This window comes from Mixophyes fleayi, chromosome 11, assembly GCF_038048845.1.
Source record: "Mixophyes fleayi isolate aMixFle1 chromosome 11, aMixFle1.hap1, whole genome shotgun sequence".
Classification (NCBI taxonomy): Eukaryota; Metazoa; Chordata; class Amphibia; order Anura; family Limnodynastidae; genus Mixophyes; species Mixophyes fleayi.
This window is the reverse complement of record NC_134412.1, coordinates 96,496,427-96,516,364: the sequence shown is the minus strand read 5'-3', so window position 1 is coordinate 96,516,364 and position 19,938 is coordinate 96,496,427. Positions and strand designations below refer to the sequence as shown.

Here is a 19,938-nt window from a genome sequence, read left to right as displayed (position 1 = left end):
AAATTATTTTAACTCAACTGTGAACCCCAAATGCAAGTTGCAAATTAATGGATTTGGGGAACATAGACGACTGCACCTGGAAATTGTTTGAAGCCACTGAACTGATGAAATTTCTTTATAACCTATTTAGAGTATACAATAATCCAGTCCACTTACCTGTATTCCTGACTGCCCCACTCACTCATTCACTCTGTGCCTGGCTCCCAGCAGATCTTATAGCAGTTCAAGGATTGCATGTCAGTGACTCCATCACAATGAAATAGAAACGATACAGGCAACATATATATAATAAAAAGTAAAGGTACTCACATTTACCCAGTGAAAAACCTTCCCCCAGGTGTGGATTTTCTTCCCAAGCAGATAGTGTAAAGGACGATGCATCATTGTCACCATTTCTTTCAATCCTATATAAGAGATTAAACAGCTCAGATCAGGGACCGAGTAAGACAGAAACAGTTATAAATTAACCAAACATTTACTCTACATTCCTAACATTTTAACACAAAGTAGAAACATAGATTTTGATTGCAGATAAAAACCAAGAACCAAGTACAGATCTTTGGGGTACATCACTGGTAACCTTTCCCTCCTGTGAATGCACTCCATTTACTAGAACTCGGTTTTCTATCCTTAGATCTTCTACATTCAACAGATATACTAAATTATCCACCTTATAACCTCCTTCCCTACAGTAACAGTTTTTCGCCTTTCCTGTTCCAGGCTAGCAATACAGAAAAAAAAATAGGACACATTATATTCAAATGACTTTGGTTAATTATATGAACACAGAAAATAATACAATGAGGTTAAAGCAGGGGTTATTTCTGAGCCATTTCAACAGACACTAAAATATTTTTGTAAAATAAAACAAATATATCAGGTGCTAGTGAACAGATTACCTATTAAACCATGTCTATCTGCTCTGTAACCTGCGCCTAATACTAAATAAAATACATGTAATTACCTGATATCTATATCAATAGCTATTAATGAATTTCAGGCTTTATCATGAGATGTCATTTATTCTGAGCGCTATGAAATATTGATTTTGATATTTTAAATAATTTTTTTATATTTATTGATATCTGTTGTCAGTGCTCATATATTTATTCTTTGTTCTGTAAGATAAAAACTCAGCATGAGATAGAGACCTTTAAAATCTGATTTGCTAATATTCTCTGTCTCAAGCAGTAATTTATCACTTATCATACACAATAAATGAGGTATGAAATCAAGATTGAAACTTGTATCTTTATATATTAAAATTCTGAACAATCCTGCCATTTCCATGTTAGTGTTTAAGCAAGTGTTATCAAAGGTAATACATGAAATTGTTTATCGAATTAAACTATCATTTAACAATTACAGAAGCTACAGTGACTTTAGCTCCACCTAGTGGTGACTCTAGTGTACTGTCAGATGCAAGAGTAGGTTCGTACACTCTGCTCATGCAATAAGAGATAGATGGATAGACCATGTCTCACAACAACCCTGCCATATTACAGGAGGCTGTAAGAGGAGATTCACCCAGTAGCAATGTAGTAGGTCATTGTCTCACTCCACTTTTCCTTCAGCATTGTATATATATTAACTCTCTATCTATCCCACATACTGCATATAGGGAGGACACACACAGAAACCCTGTCGGAGGTGGTCTTCAGGTTTCTAGGCACGTGGACATTCACTGGAGCACATGTATCCACAGTGGGCACAGCACTCACAAGAGCAAGTTAGAGTCCACGCATGGATAACACCTTGGTGGAACACATAGTGACTGCATAAGGACACCTATCAGGAGTAGGTTTACTAAGCACTGTTCCTGATGTATAGAGCGGACATTCATTTCAATGCGCCTTGGCTGCTGTCCAGATTCTCCAGAAGTTGGTTCTGGCCTTTGGATATCTTCCGATCTGTTTCTAACTCATCTGCTTTCTATCTAACTTCGCATTTGTGGCTTGTCTACACATTCTGATTGAACTCTGCTTGTCCTGACTACCGTCTTGTCTGACAATTTCTGCCTCATTCTCTTGTCATGGTCGCTCTGGGTAGCCTTTGCTGGCCTTTCCATAATTACCGAAAAGAATGGACATAGTTGCGTGTTCTCCAGGTGGCTATATCAACATTCCCAGAAGTTTTGGTGAACTTATTTCTCTTTGCATCTCTTTCATTTATCACCAAAACGAATGTATTCACATTCTGTCCAATCATTCTGGGACGGTCTGATAATGGGCATTACAGAGTTTACTATACCATTCCCACTACCATCTCTGGGTAAATTAATGGAAAATAATTCCAAATCCCTAGATATATTCAACAAAATAATGCTGATATCCTACCATTTTATAGGATTTATAACTGTACAATGAAGTTGTTCCTCTGTGATACTGTTACCTTGGGATGCAGGCATCCAAACCTAAACTTACAGACCCCAAGGAGAACTCAGACAAAAGCTTTCAACTTAGCCCTGAATTAATATTTGTTGTACACTGGGGAAACACCAGTGGTACATGAGAAATATGTTCTCACCTCGTCTTCAGCTGGAAGATATATATATATATATATATCCCATCATGTGCACCAAGGGCATTCAAATGCATTTCCACACAATGCCTCCCAAATAGCAGTTTATTGGTTCATTGTCATGGCAAATTAAACTAATTACCAACTTCCCCAGGATCGTTTAACCTCCCACTGGTCTCCCAAGCAAGTAAATCTTTTGTGTGTCTAAAAAAAAAAAATATATCTGCCTGCTGCCATTTTAGGCCAATCTCATCTCCCTTGCTTCTTAAAAATTCATCTCACTGAATCAGCATAAGTTTCCATTACTTCCCAAAGAAACATCGTCAATCATTTGTACCCAAACAGCAGTTTTTAAAAAACAAAACACGATATTGGTGATTTATTGCTTTATGTCCATTAAAGCAAAGTTAATCATTAACCATTCATTGCTTTACTGATTGCAAGAACTAATGAGTATTTATAAAATATAAATAAAATAAAAAAATAAATAAAGAACACATAGGCCCAATATGTTGTCACGATCCAAAAAGGACTGAAACCTGATACCATTCTCAATGAGAGCAATTTTCGTATTACTCAATCTGTTATAATTAGGCTGATTAAACCTCCTGGCAGGAGGCTTAATCTAGCTGCTCTGAAGGTTGACTGTATTTTGTATGAAAATCAAACATTTATACCAAGAGCTGTTAGAACTGACATTTGCGTGATTGCCACATGGGAATTAATATAATTATTGAAATTGTTAAGAGAATATTTTGGTGGTCTGGCCTTTCAGAGTATTGCGATTTTAACGTAAGTATTGTGAAACACGTTGTTGAACCAAAGACGAGCATACAAAGTTTTCCTTTTGGATTTTAAAGAAGACAGAATTGTTATAATATTCTCACAATCACAGATGAATTAGTAAAGATATCACGTTCCTGGTACTTAATCCATCACAGCTGAATTATCCATCATCAGGATTGGCAGAATGGACGAATTATCAGAGCACGTGATTACCCAAAAAAGATGAAGGTTTACCATTCTGGAAGACACCTTCCTCAAAATGAAAACATCACGTGTCCACTTCATCATGCTCTGACTAATAAGACAAACCAAAATAACCAATAAAATCCTTAAAAAAAACAAAAAAAAAAACAAAAAAAAAAAACAGTCCTACCTTCCCGATAACTGCGTCATTCCCCCTTGAGGAATTTTTTGATAATAATGCATTCTATTATTCTTCAATCCCCTTCTCTGAACGTGTTTCTAAAATTACTCCTGGCTGTACATAACCAATTCTCCTTCACTGTAAATTCCAAAGAAATTCTGCAAACAATCAGCAAGGGACCAGCTCCAGGACAGATGTCAGTTTGTGCACCTAAGGGTACTGCCCACGTGTATGGCCATATACACGACCAGCCGAGTGTGCCACAACGCACATATTCTTAGTCTTGGCACATATTGGGGAGACAAAGACGTCAGATAGAACCATCACGTCTCATAGAGCACCAGTATGAGTATATGGCTGGATATTATTTTCTTGCTCTTCTATCACTGGCCCTATGGATACCATGCTATATGCTCATGACATCCCTTGTTTTCTGTCTGTACTTTGTTGTTTTTTTTATATCAAACTCTACAACACTGATGCTGTGCTAATCTTGTTACTGGTAACAGACAAAACCACCACTTCCAATCAATCTTTACGTGATTATTACATTTTTAACAAAAATATTGTGAAATCTGAACCTCCCACTGAGGTTTGAACCAAAGGCGAGCATTGAAAGTTCTTAGGCAAGTCAACAAATTCTGCCAGTGATCCGCAACTTAATCACTGCTCTCAAACATTAAACCCCAACCCACCTTTATATGAATTCTATTTCAGTCTACGACTCCTGGAGTGCTAAAGTCCTCTACATCAACCTGCATTTTCTACAGCCTTCTAATATGAGGAACATTAAAAAGGAAAAGTTTACACCTGTGTATTTCTCTCTCTCTCAATTCTTTGTGAATACCTCTAAGGCATCTTAGAGGTGAGCTAATTAAAATGTTTACAAGGTCTCTGGCAAGAAAATGTATTCCTTCCTAATCTGCATTATGTCCCAGTCATTGCAGCTATCCTGGGTCCAGTAGTTTGACTATACTTCTGCATCTCTCGTTCTCTGGCTGGTCAGACAAATAGCTCGCAGTTAGTCTCTACTGGATCACACCCGGGGGTATATTTACTGAACTGCAGGTTTGAAAAAGAGGAGGAGATGTTGCCTATAGCAACCAATTCTAGCTGTCATTTTGTAGAATGTACTAAATAAGTGATAACTAGAATCTGATTGGTTGCTATAGGCAGCACTTATTTAATACATTCTACAAAATGACAGCTAGAATTGGTTGCTATAGGCAACATCCCCACTTCTTCAAACCATGAGTTTAGTAAATATACCCCCAGGTTTTAGCAGAATCTTACTCTCTCTCACTGCATGGTCTCACTTGTAGGTCCCTACCCTCTGCCCCCTCTTAGCATCACTGTCTAGAGCTTTTCCTCCCTCAGCTTCCTGACTGCTCTAAGGTGGTCTCTCTCATATCTGTCCCGGCTGTAAACCGGTAGTCCTCATGACAACATTTAAGGTGGGCTCTCTCTCTCCATCTTAGGTTGTATATTGTTCCATGTGCCCACCCCCCTTAATCAGCTTCTTGCTTGGGTTCCCGCACCTACTCCACAAGCACGGGAAACTCAATCCTTATAAGGGCTGGGGTCCTCACATCACGTCCAAGTGATTCCACCCAGGCTGCTCTGCTCAAAAAATTTAGTTTGTACAATCCCGATAACTAATCACTCGATTTATAAAATCATAACCGGGGCACAAAATAGTGGCAGAGTGTTGTTATGACACGATCAGGGGTTAAAATATAAAAGATGAATTGCTGTACCTCAATGTGGGAATGTACAGGAGGGGTTAATTTACTAGGATGACAAATGTCACCATCTCATCTGCCCATATGCCCTCTCCTAGTGCCAGATTCAGCCAGACCTGAGGTCTCTAGTACAAGATTAAATGAAACTGGTAGATAAAAGTTGAGCTGTTATATTTCTGGAAGCCAGTCAGAATTGGTCCATCTTCCAGCAACTAAAATTGTGAAAGTTGTTTATGTTTCTGCTGTTCTCCATTTTATGTTAAAGAAACTGGTTTGCATTATAATACAGTGTGTCATTTTGTTATCTCATTTTTTATATCTTCAGCATTGTGGCTATTTTCCCACATTAAATTCAATTCGGTAATGTTCTGTCCTTGTGTTCTTAATAAATTCATTAGATAGATAGTATTATTGAAATACATATGATTACTTGATTAATTTCAGAGATTAATATAAGTTGTGATGGCATTTTGAATAAAGGGGGGTTACCTAGCACTTCCTCACAGTGTGACTATTGGAACCAAAGTCTGGGTGGTGACAGTTTTTGATTAAGAGAAAGTATGAAGTATGATTTTGAGGGTTTTTCTTATCATTTTTAGACAGACCTGGTGGGATTAATCTAGTCACATACATGTCACACGGGTTTAGGTGTGTGCTGCTTTTGACACAGGGGTAACAAAAGTTGTTCAAGCAAATAATACAAGCTGGGCAAATACATGGCAGCACGGGTGGCATATGGGTCAAGGATAATGGACAACCAGTGCCCTATTTTGTACACGCAACATAGCCTCACCCTCAATACAGCATCCCACACATAGGATGCACTAATGGAGAATAGAGGTGGAGTATTGGGGACAGCATGCAGCCACTGCTCTGTGTATTTCCAGTATGCCAACAAGCTGATTTATCAAACATGCATTTTTCACTACAACTCAATATTACTGCAAAATTCTGGTGTCATGGTGAAAACGAAGGAGGCCCCAGATCTGCTCTACAGAGCATTCACAGGGGATTCTGCTTCATATCTCGCCGCTCTGTCACAGACACACAAAATGCTGCAATCTCACTTAACCATGTTTACCTGGCCCAACAATGTCTCGTCCTATACTTTGCCCTCCTGGTGCACTCTGCCTGCACATCACCAGGGTTCTCACCTCACAAACACTTCTAGAAGGATGTGTAACACACACATAACACAAATATTAAAAGGAAAATAAAAAGTAGGGTTAATGTTATTTATACACAGAAAATTATATTATAAGCTCATTTAAAAGAGACTTGGATCAAATCAAAACAAAAAAAAATAAACGAGAAAGGAGTTAAAAAACAAAACAAAAAGCAGTTAGTGTAGAGTAAAGGATGTTACCTATTCTAGGATTATTGGCTTTTCTCCATCATGTAACATCAGACAAATGCAAACAGCCTTCTGGTAATTTGTCACTTGAAGGATTCCATCCTAAATACTTACAGACAGGAACAAAAGCAACCTGCCAACGGCATGGAGGGCTGCTCATAAACTTTTATATACCTATGTATTTTCTCCTCCTGGAGCGGATGTTTTCACAATTTGAGAACCTGCTCAGTGCACAAATCAATATTTACTGTGTTCTTTGTATAGAAACTGTTCCCCCTTAAGCTTTGGCCGACTCAGGGGACCAATCACAGCTGAAACCACATAATGGAATACGGACAGCGTACACGGAGGACACTGGATATATGTTGGCAACGAGTGAATAAAGTGGTGTCGCTGTGAGATCGACAAATTGCTAAGCAGCTTTCAGCTATAAACACGGCCAGGAGCCGTAGCTCTAGTATCAATCTGGAGACAAAGTACCGTCTATCACACACAGAACAGGATTAATCCACTGGTCACTGTGCAAGGTGAGATTCTACTGCTCTCCAGCCATTTCTTCTCAGGTGCGTAAATACAGCGTTATCCGGTCTCCAGGGCTGGGAGAGAGGGGTCTGTCACTTGTTACCAGCCCTTTAGAGAAAGGACCTCTATTTTTAGCGAGCTGACCCCCATCAGTTCCGGATTTATTCTTCCATTAGTAAAATATGTCTATGCGGCGGCGGCTGCATTTCTCAGGGTCGCACAAGGCGTCAAGGAGTTTAGAACATGACAAATGAGTTCTTTCTAGGATGTAGGAACCTGGGCTGGTAAAATGACCTTCACACTCCAAACTACCCAGCAAGATTAAAAAGAATAGCACAGGCTGCTCTGCTCAAAAATACAAGTTTGTACACTCCTGAAAGCTAAGCGTTCAATATATAAAACCACACCACGGCGGGAAGGGAGGGGTGCAAGCAAAGTATGCAAGTATGGCAAATATACATAGCTCCCGACATTAATGAATTCAAACACAGGACATATCAGAGTGGTGGTGAGCGCACAAGAAGGGGCATAGTCACACTAGATGGGGGCATTTCCGCACACACGCCATTCACTGGGCATCACTCAACAGGACGCCTCACAAATATCTCCAAACAGGGACATATGTTTGCCACAGGCTATGGGGCCTATTTATCAAACATGCATTTATACCCACAATTTTACATTACAGTGATATGGGTTAAAAACTATTCAGAGCGGCAAGGGTTACATATCACTGTGGAGGCCTCAGATCTGCTCTACTGAGAAATATGGATACACATATGTTCATTTTCTGGAGGGGACAGGCAATATCAGCATTAATTTAAAGAAAATAACTGACATAAAGCCAAATTATAGGCCCTTCCAGTGCATAGTTCTCAAACCGCACCATCTACCAACGCCCCAATGTATTGGGCAGACGTCTTCTCCCCTGAAGACAATTCTAAGTAGGATATTCCAAAATATGTTTCTTTTCTTATCCTTCAGTCAAATAAACATTTTTAACTTCTTATGACCTTATTATAATAAGTGTCTGCAAGATCAATGAGAAACCACTTTTATAGACTTCATCACTAAGAATCTAAATAAGTTCTTTCTACCTGATCTACTTGTGGGCTGGATATTTCATGAACCAAGATGAAAAGATAATAAAACCTTTGATACTGCAAAAACGTTGATTAGTTTGTATATTGGAGTGGACATATCCTTGTATATAGTTCTTCTTTCTCTATACAGTCTTCATCATCAGTCTTGCAAAGGAAGACTAGATTAATGGTTTATTTTTATTTATAAAAAAAAAAAAAAAAAAAAAAAAAACACGACCTTTTTTTTAGACCATGGTTTGCTTAAGTTTTTGGGTTCTGATAGAAGTTTTGCTGTTTCTCATAGTTTTACCTAAAAATATACAGTAAGCGGTTTTCAGTAAGCCACCAATAAAAAGTTTTGAAACTAGAAGCACCAATTTGGACATTACAGCGGAACCCACGCAGGGCGGACATTACAGCGGAACCCACGCAGGGCGGACATTACAGCGGAACCCACGCAGGGCGGACATTACAGCGGAACCCACGCAGGGCGGACATTACAGCGGAACCCACGCAGGGCGGACATTACAGCGGAACCCACGCAGGGCGGACATTACAGCGGAACCCACGCAGGGCGGACATTACAGCGGAACCCACGCAGGGCGGACATTACAGCGGAACCCTTCCACTTAGGATCTGTGATCCAGCTCATTATTTCCATCTAGAGTCTGATGCTCCTGGAGTTAATGGTTTATAATGCACCAGTCAGATCTACAGATTACACCCCTTAGGGGTAAGAAAAGCACGCACACATTTATATTTTACAATGATAATGTATGGTGCCAATTGTTAATGATAAAATGCTATAGTTGATTATTCTGCAAATTTATACATTAGATATCTTATGAATGACCCGCATGAGAACAGTGAACCATTTCAGGAGGTTATAAAGTGGCTTTTTGGCACATACATTACAAATGAATAAGCTATTACTAACTACCTCATTGCCAGACACGGTCACTTAAATACTTTGTTAAACGTCTGGGCTGAGGGGCAATTTATGGGGAATTGAGAATATTGCTCTAAAATGATTCTCATTGAGATATACATTGGTCAGACTGTGATAAGAAAAATACAGAACAGTGCCTCCTACTGGACTCACACAATGGTGACACAGCACGTTCTATGGGATGGAAGATGCTCCCGGAAATAAACTAAAGGTTGCACCATCCTCCTACTGCTTTCTCTCCTCTACTCACCAGGTGCAAGCCAAGGGGAAAAGATATTCCTGCATTTCAAAAACATGACACTGAAAACCATCGTACCATGGGTAGATCTGTACACGAATAGTTACATGCAGTAAGGGTCATTTTGCATAAATTTGTGCATATAGTTGAATGGATTTTCAGGCCTAGATGGCGGCGTCTGCAGGGTTGCAAGATGGAGGGGTTAAATGGATCAGAGCCGCTCCTGGCGGAGTACAGATTAGACACACGAGTGCGCCTGGTTCTACACTGAAGTGGAGAAATGAGATTTCATTATATGGGACAAGATTATTTAAATGAGACAAACGATAGGAGACAGTGAAATTAGGGAGGCGTTGCCTGTTTTGTGGCAGCGTGTACAGCCTCTCCCTCCCGTCCTCGGAGGTCCTGGAGATCGGATCTCACCCCTGGACGTAGAATGTGACACAACTAGACCTTCCTTCTGGTGATACCTCAGTGATGTCACTGATTGCTAACAGACTGATCGGCTGCATAATGGTTCAACTGCTCCCAGTCTATGGAGGAGACTGGTCCATAGTAAATAAACCAGACCTCTAGCACGTACATGAACATGCGTTTTATCTAAATATGCATATCACAGTTATATATTCCCAGGTTATGGTGAATGTGCATCTGAACGTGCACCCAGGGTATTGAACTCATCCCATTGAAAAAAAATGTAATATTTTGCTAGCCATTTCAGATTTAAATAAATCCCCCTATTGCTTAAATATGAGTATTAACCCATTCACAGGTACTACACACCTACTTATAAAACTCAGTTTTAGCCTAAACCCACGCGGTCGCTGCACGAGTAAAAGAGCTGATTTAACCGTCAGAAATCCTATATATAGTAGAAAAGGATTTATGGTGCTTGTTACACTGATTAGAACAGTCTACAGCTGCCATCTTTTGCTGGAGAGAAACATGAATAGGGTGACGCACAACTTCATTGTACTTCAGTTTCACTCAGATCACTGGTCATTATTTTCCCTCTCGGCGTTCTTCTATCTCTATGTAGCAAGGTCTCTCCGATTCCCTGCCAATATTCTCAGATGATTTTCCCACAATGCTTATAGTACGGATGAACCTCCCAAACCTACAAAAGGGCAAAACAGCAGAGGCCAAGGTTACAAATCTCTGACGGTGCTGCACCTCGATTCGTGCAACTGCGCCTTTATGTGCGCACCATGGAAGGAGACGGGCGCAGTCAAGGCGTTCCTTACAGAGCTCGCACACCAGTGCTCGGGATTGTGCACTCTGACTATTCAGTGACTTCTCTTGCAGTCTGAACTGCATCGTTTTCTAATGTCCGAATTAGACACCCTACCAAACCTGAAGAGAACATCCTAAAATCCAAAAATCCCCACAAATACCTGATAAGCAGAACAGCTGGATGGAGCAGAGATAACGACCTGCAAACTACGGCTGGACCACAAATACTCATTATTACATCTCTTCATCTAGTAAACTTGTCTATCTACTTAACGCTACAATTCAGAATCTTCACATGAACAATTTAGGCCACAGCTAAAGCCTGAATTCATCATCATCATCATCATTTATTTATATAGCGCCAGCAAATTCCATAGCGCTTTACAATTGGGATTACCAGTTAGTGACAGATTTCCTAGATATTGTATTATATTAAAGCAACACAGAACGTTAGAGAGTCATCAGACATCATACAGCATGGCAGCACAGTGTAGACACACTGGATGGCAGAATACCCCGTCTGTAGCAGCGATAGAGGACGACAGAGTATCCCAAAGAGAGCCCGTCACTCCAAGCAGTGAGCATGAGGCATTTACAACAATTTCAGGAGGGGGGGGGGTGGGGCAACGTTACATCATGGAGACAATGCGAGGGGAGTGAAATACATAACATATCCCAGTACTGAGCTGGTGTTACAGATGACACCCAACGACAGTAAGGATAAACTGGTGGGTGCTGGGTTAGCAGACAGGATGACCCTCTTCTCTTAGTGCTCTAACTTCTGCTATGATGGATAACTTGGCATACCTTTCTACTTTGCTTCCGGGAGATGCCAGAGGCAAGATAGGAAAATATCAGGCGGACGGGGCTTGATGATGTACTTTGCATCATCAAGTGGGTTGGGCAATCCCATTAAACCTCACACCTCATTAAACCTGGAGTTAGACACACACCAGTTTCTGTAGTGGCAATTACAAACATGTACTGCGTATACCCTACAAAGAGAGCGCACACATATATTTGCAAGTGGAGCTGCGTGCATTGGGCACTTCATAACGACTGGAGAGGCGGTCTAACATACTTTGCTAATACAGTACTACAAGGGCCTGCTCACACTGTGACAGACCAGCATGGAGACGCATATACGCCTGTCAGGAACCATATATTGAGCACCTGCTAGAGGGCGGGTGCAAATACACACCAATGATGACTGCTGCTAGCGCTAGCTGGCCACTTCCGATTGGGTGATTGAGGGATTACTTTGAAGTAGACAGGTGCTTTCTGGAAAGTGCCAATCATCTGTTCACAAAGTTCCTGCTGCAAAGTTTCACTACTACATTTCAAACACCAACAAAACTAAGATAATACAGTTAAAAAAATAAAGTTTCCATAGACGCTTACAGCAAAACCCCACTTGGTGGCACTGAGACTCCACTTGTGGCCTTTCTAAATGGAAATTCATGTTTCCAAATAACAAGGGACAGCTCTGCATAAAGAAGGGCAGCGCCTCCGTGCACAGAGAGAGGGGGCAGCGCCTCCGTGCACAGAGAGAGGGGGCAGCGCCTCCGTGCACAGAGAGAGGGGGCAGCGCCTCCGTGCACAGAGAGAGGGGGCAGCGCCTCCGCGCACAGAGAGAGGGGGCAGCGCCTCCGCGCACAGAGAGAGGGGGCAGCGCCTCCGCGCAAAGATGTGCAATAACACTGTATTACTGCAGATAACGTGTAAGATTTTATAGATATCAATGATAAAAGGTACTAGACCCCAAAATAACGGATTTACTGCCAGTGCTCAGACTGATATTGCCGCCTCTGAGCAGGAGCTACAGGCTGACTCAGTGAGAAAGAGGAGCTGTCGAATTCAGTCTTCTGTGACAAAAAGCGGTCAGAGGATCCATCAACTCTCAGTCCAGGTGTGGACAAGTGAGAAGACACTTTACATTCATAGTTTCAGCCTGCGTGCATCCGACAGCTGTGAGTGACGGTGTGTGTGTTACACTAATATATATATATATATATATATATATATATATATATATATATTCACACACACGTCTCCTATTCGGTCTCCAGTACAGAAATCACACGTAGGAATCACACTAAATTACATTTCACACCGATTGTAGAATAACGTTCAAGGACCGCTCAACCTAATATACAAGTTGCCACATATAAAGCAGCTGCTAACAACATTCACACACACACACACACACACACACACACACACACCCCTTGACAGCACATGAGATGTTTGACATGAGCTTTTCATTTGCTTCACAGCTGAGTTCAAGCTATTCTTCTCTGGTATCAGAACTATATACTTTAACTATTGCAACATAAGGTGCGGACACTTCTACAGAAATATTTGTCTTATTATTAGTAGCTTTTTTTATTTAATTTATTGGCTTGTCTATACCCTCCTGCAACCTGTACTAAACACATTGCCTTATACCTCTGATCTCCTGTGCTTTTCAGTCATAGCTTTCATCAATTGTCAGAACTGCTTCGTTTTCTTCCCGTTGTAGATCCTGAGCAACAGAAATAAACAGGACTTATGGATAATATAAATACATGACTGAGAAGCACAAAGAGAAGCCAGGAAGATAAAGCAATGTATCTAGTAGGAGTTGTACAAAGAGGGGTGAAAAATCCAGATGTCAGCCTAACAGTGAAGATTCTAAATGTACTAAGGACACCCATTGAAGCTACCTCATGGACATGGAAGAGGTCATGCTCCATCATGAATAATACTGTGTTTTTATGTATCAAAGATTAGAAAGCACTTTCTGCACTAGTACAATGGGCCTGCCCACTTGTGTGGCCCCATCCACTTGTGCCACGTTCCATGTTGGAGCACACTGGCGGCAAACCACACTTAACAGTAGGGCTGCTAAGAGGAACAGCAACTTCTTGAGGCCTCTTTCATAGGTGCAGAAGGGGACATGGCCACACCAAGTTGGTGGCTCCTCCCATAACACAGACAGACCCGGGACCCTGTACTCTGAGCCTGCCTAAGAGTGCACATAGGTAGAAGAACCTGAGCCACATGCCTGTGTTCCCCCCTAGGTCAGACATTGCTAGCCCTCTTCTATAATTAACCCATCTGTCCAGCCAATTGTACTTAACAGTCTATTCCCCCCACACCCCAGCATCAAACACAGAATGGATCATATTTAATTGTTTACATCTACAAAATATCACATTAACATTGCTGTACTCGGATCAGCAGAATTCAAGCACATCAGCTACTTATGTTTATTTGTTTGACTAATGATCCTTCATAATTACATTATGAACAACAAAACAACAGCAACTTGGCTTCGTTATCGAGGACAAAACAAAACAGACCAAAAAAAACTTTTCCTCATCATTGGAAGAAAACTCCGTACTTGCTGGGATTGGAGGCTGGGGCCAATTAGCCTTTGACCTTCGCGGTTGAGCCATTTTAATTTGAGATGTTGAACCGGCCAAATCACTTTGCAGAATTTGACATACTTTTGCTTTCTTTGATACAAGTCTGGGTGTTAGACGATATAAACATTGTTATCTTTGTTGGATGAGACAGTAACGTGCACCTGTAGCCACAAATTAATATTTACTCATCAAAATCTAATTATCCACCATCTTAGCCATTTCTTCCAGAGAGGATAATGTTTTCTACCATTTATCTGCTTGCCGGCAGACTCTCTCTGTAATGAAATTTGTATTCTATGTAAAGGAGTTGGGTGAAAACTAATTCAGCTAAATTCTAATAGTAGTTAAAAAAGAAAGACAGCACCTTGCAAAACAGTTCTGGGAAGAGTGACATAAATTTAATTACAAACGTTCCTTTCTGTTCTTCCAGGGACGAAGCCTAAAATGCAACTCAGCTCGTGAGAAGGAGCTGCCAATAAAGCACAAGTACCTGCCAAATCTCCCAGAACATATCTGACTGAACCCCCTGGTCCCCAACAGCAGCATGTCCCCCACTCCAGACCCCAATCAGAGCCTCTCAGTCTGAATCATTTCCTTGTCAACAGCAATGGCTGAATGACGACCAGATCGCACCTGGAAATAGAGGCCCTCACCCGGAGAGGAGGCCAGGGTCCCGGAAGGCACAATATTATATAGCATAAGCCGGGGATCAGGGTGACAGGAGCCGGTCAACATTATTTTACCATGTTAACGTGTGAGACTTACACCGCGGAAAGCATGTGAAAATATACGATGTATGGGAGTAACACTGGGAGCGTTGAGAGCACCAGTCAGGGGCGTGGCGACATCTCACAGAGAGCGCCAGGAGGGGGCGTGGCGACATCTCACAGAGAGCGCCAGGAGGGGGCGTGGCGACATCTCACAGAGAGCGCCAGGAGGGGGCGTGGCGACATCTCACAGAGAGCGCCAGGAGGGGGCGTGGCGACATCTCACAGAGAGCGCCAGGAGGGGGCGTGGCGACATCTCACAGAGAGCGCCAGGAGGGGGCGTGGCTGACGAGGTCTCACAGAGAGGGCCAGGCGAGGGGTGGGGGTGACGAGGTCTCACAGAGAGGGCCAGGCGAGGGGTGGGGGTGACGAGGTCTCACAGAGAGGGCCAGGCGAGGGGTGGGGGTGACGAGGTCTCACAGAGAGGGCCAGGCGAGGGGTGGGGGTGACGAGGTCTCACAGAGAGGGCCAGGCGAGGGGTGGGGGTGACGAGGTCTCACAGAGAGGGCCAGGCGAGGGGTGGGGGTGACGAGGTCTCACAGAGAGGGCCAGGCGAGGGGTGGGGGTGACGAGGTCTCACAGAGAGGGCCAGGCGAGGGGTGGGGGTGACGAGGTCTCACAGAGGGCCAGGCGAGGGGTGGGGGTGACGAGGTCTCACAGAGAGGGCCAGGCGAGGGGTGGGGGTGACGAGGTCTCACAGAGAGGGCCAGGCGAGGGGTGGGGGTGACGAGGTCTCACAGAGAGGGCCAGGCGAGGGGTGGGGGTGACGAGGTCTCACAGAGAGGGCCAGGCGAGGGGTGGGGGTGACGAGGTCTCACAGAGAGGGCCAGGCGAGGGGTGGGGGTGACGAGGTCTCACAGAGAGGGCCAGGCGAGGGGTGGGGGTGACGAGGTCTCACAGAGAGGGCCAGGCGAGGGGTGGGGGTGACGAGGTCTCACAGAGAGGGCCAGGCGAGGGGTGGGGGTGACGAGGTCTCACAGAGAGGGCCAGGCGAGGGGTGGGGGTGACGAGGTCTCACAGAGAGGGCCAGGCGAGGGGTGGGGGTGACGAGGTCTCACAGAGAGGGCCAGGCGAGGGGTGGGGGTGACGAGGTCTCACAGAGAGGGCCAGGCGAGGGGTGGGGGTGACGAGGTCTCACAGAGAGGGCCAGGCGAGGGGTGGGGGTGACGAGGTCTCACAGAGAGGGCCAGGCGAGGGGTGGGGGTGACGAGGTCTCACAGAGAGAGCCAGGCGAGGGGTGGGGGTGACGAGGTCTCGCAGAGAGGGCCAGGCGAGGGGTGGGGGTGACGAGGTCTCACAGAGCGCCAGGAAGGGAGCATTGCAACGTGTGCCATGTGAGGAGATTTGTTATCCTCCACTCATTGTGAGATGCTGGCAAGTCATAGAGAACTTTCCCCTTACATGCTGCAGAGGATATCAATATCTTTCTCTTGTATTTTCATTATATACTTTGGGAGTTATTTGGTCCACAAAGTTAAATTTGAGATTGTCTAAACAGTAGCCCCAACAATGACCTTTTCTGCTATGCATTGAAGGCACCTGCAGCATTTAAGAGTTAACAATGGCAGTTTCAAGAACTGGCGGCTGCGTTTATCTATTGCCAGGAACTTGAGGTCATGTTTTCCTTTCTGTGTTTGAGTTGCGGATCCTTTCATCCCATGCAGTGTGTATAGTACATCCTTGTATCTTAAACGGTCTTTATATTTGTGTTGTAGGCAGCGGTGACACCGCTGCCGGGAAATCAAGCACATAACAAGCAGCGTCTCTCTGCTATGTAACCAAGGACAAGCTTCAAAATCAGACAGAAACTACATATTATAAAACAGACATATAAATAAAACAAACTAATATCTAGTTATTTTGCTCAGTGTAGGGTCTGTATAATAACACAATCTGCAGAGTCATCAGTACAATGTGTGGATCAGCCCAACAGTACTTGTGACACCCCATCATCCTATATCAGGGTATTGGTAGAAGGGGACACACAGTACTGGACTAGATAGAGTGCACGATAACCCTTAATGGACTAGCAGTCGGGTATTATTGTTTCTGCTTGGCCATGCACATCGCTCTCTACAGGCAGTGTGATGTCACTACAGTTAGTATGAAGTATTCATGTACACAATCGAGTACAGGCACAGCCCAGGCTGCCCTGGGTCATAACTAGATACCTAAACTGGAAGACAGTGGTAATGAGCCATTGTGAAAACGGCCATCCAACCCCCATAAGGGCCCACAATGGCATGTTCAAAACATTACATCCTTTAATACGTGTGGTTCCCCATGGAGAAGTGATAAATGTATGGGGGGTGTTGTGTCTTTCTAGCATCGTACGGAACAAGACTCCAAGTACAGGACAGAATATGGCAGGAAAGAGGAGACACTGGAGACAAAGCCCTGACCAGCACTCACACTGACACTCATTATTTTGCAGTTACTGCTGTCATTCCAGCAAGTCTCGGCTCTCTTCCCCCCAAAAAAGAAGGTAGAGTCATAAACAAATAATTAACATCTATTTTCACCAAAACTTTCCCTTTTATAGACACCAAGCCCCAATCTGCCCAAAAAGCAGGTACATAATGGAAGTGAGCCGTTTCAGGAAGACCTATTGGAGATTTGCTCCACCAGAACGCACTGTACACATATTCTGATAACAGATTATTGGTGCCATCTGATTATTTCACATTTGGATTGTGAATTTCAGCAAATGAAAATGACTCAACAGCGTTCTATTTCAGAATGGTTTAGGCAGATGTGACAAGCGCTGTGGTCAGACAATACACAAGTGATGGACACTAAACTTGTTCTGTGGTGAAATAAAGAGAGAGAGATGCAGACTTGTGAGGGAGTTGGCTGCATAGATCCAAGCTACCGATATGTATGTATGGTACAGAATAATCCCCTGAATAATACAAAGATGATGCATAAATATGTAACGGTACCAGCTAAAATTAATATCTTGATTGATCACCAATAACCACTAATAATTGTACAAAAGAAAGGGAGTGAATCTATAACATGATGATTCTGGATGAAAGAAGCCTATGATCGCAGTAAAAAAATAAATCACTAGTATATTAACGTGCTAGAACCGTATCTAAACTGTTGTAGTACGAGACCGTACAATGTAAGAACTAAAGCCACGACAATAGTTGGACACAAGAGAAGTTGGCGACATGGAGACAAGATAAATGTAAGTATCAAGATTATTATATACAATGCTGTCTACACAGTTACCAAATAACAAGTCACTACATAGTAGCAATAAAGACCTATTTACTAGTAATAAAACTTATATGTGAACATGATAACATCAAATGGAAAACAACGTGGAGACGCCGAACAATAAAGATCTGCATTATACTATGATAATCCTCCATTACAGAGTGTGGACACATGCTGCGGAATATGTTATATACATAAATAACAATATAAAAGGTGGGTGGGGATATACCTTTCATATGATGGGTATGTGACTTTATGGGGGTAAACGGTGGGGTCGTTGGTAAAGTGGGTACAAGATGGTCTATACCCACATAAATGACACCCAAAAGATCAGATTTCGGGGAGCCACAGAGGGAGCGGCCAATTAATTTGCGGTCTCATTGGAGTTTGTCCAATTATGTCCTGATTTTCTCCTCTTGTCACATTAGGAGGGATGAGACTAACAAACGGACAATACACTGTACAGCGCTACAACACACAATGAGGGGGGGTCTGCCATTAAAAGTTGAATACTATTCTCCAATTTTTTATTTTATAAGGTGTGTAACAAGGAAAAAATTGATTTAAATCTGCTGTGGCATAAACATATCTCTGCTGTGACGGCAATTTATTCATTCATCTTAGTGAATGCGGCAAGACGGATTTTCATGGAAATATGGCAGCATGCAGTGAGTAGCTTCTTAATAAATAGAGCTGTTGAGACATCCAAAGTAATATGCTGATTTCCAAGACAGTCAGTTATGTACATATGTAATACACACCTGCTGCATCACCGTACAGTACTTTATGTGTGGGTATATCAGAGGTTAAAGCTACAATGCAGCGTCAGTACTTCATGCGGTTGACCAGCAGTACCATACAACATATACAGATATTACCAGCTTTAAGTTTTAAAACAAATTTATAAAGTATTAAAAAGAGTTAATCTTCCGCCTCACAGGCAGGTTTAGAAGCGACGCAGACCCTCTATAGTAACAATGCTGCAGACATGGGGCTCAAGTATCCTCTCAATGTACTTATATAAGTGGGTGTAGGAAATGGCTGAACTTCTCCAAGAAAACAAGTCACTAATCAATATACACCACCAGCTTTACAGGGAAATGTCTCATTCATAGATAAAACACCCATATTATCACAATGTGACTGGTAAGTAGGGTGATGGGAGCTGTTGGGGAACTAGGAGTATTAGTATAAGACATGATGGGACTTGTAGTTCCACAATGTTACCTGGTATCACAGTAAAGGAGCCATGTCAGCCTATATGACTGGGAAGGGGGTAGCTGGAGCTGGGAGACATTTGTTAGGTGACCTGAGAGGGATTAATAGTCCAATGTTCCTCATTACTGTACATTGCCCTGAAGATACCCGGCCAGGCTGTGACTACAGGCAGAGAACCTATTTACACCGTATATTTACCACAACACAACCCTCATCCGTCAGTACAATAATACCAATAATCTCCCCCTCACCTGCAACCTGCAACCTGCAACCTGCAACCTGCAACCTGCAACCTGCAACCTGCAGTCAGGAGCCCAGCAGCCGTCTCACACGGACAGTGATTGGATGACGTGTCTGTCAGTCAGATGACCAGAGCCCGCCCCATTTGTAGACACTTCTCTGACACCCACAGGTGATCTGAGTTCTGGTGTGATCACATTACACTGAGTGCAAGGAGGGGGCTCAGTCTATTATCTAATACATCTGGTGTGAGCACATTACACTGTGTGCAAGGAGGGGGCTCAGTCT

At 42.9% G+C, this 19,938-nt stretch overlaps 1 long non-coding RNA gene across 4 annotated transcripts in view; it reads right to left on the bottom strand.

Annotated features, from left to right (window-relative positions):
• LOC142107229 (uncharacterized) overlaps positions 1–19,938 on the bottom strand; it is a 341,539-nt gene that overhangs the window by 105,992 nt on the left and 215,609 nt on the right. For 2 of the 4 annotated variants that reach the window (XR_012679912.1, XR_012679913.1), the window contains exon 2: positions 310–404. This is a non-coding gene — a long non-coding RNA (uncharacterized LOC142107229). Of the gene's footprint in view, positions 1–309; positions 405–6,778; positions 6,846–19,703; positions 19,761–19,938 lie in introns of those variants that run through there. The other 2 variants (XR_012679910.1, XR_012679911.1) reach the window with 2 other exon arrangements.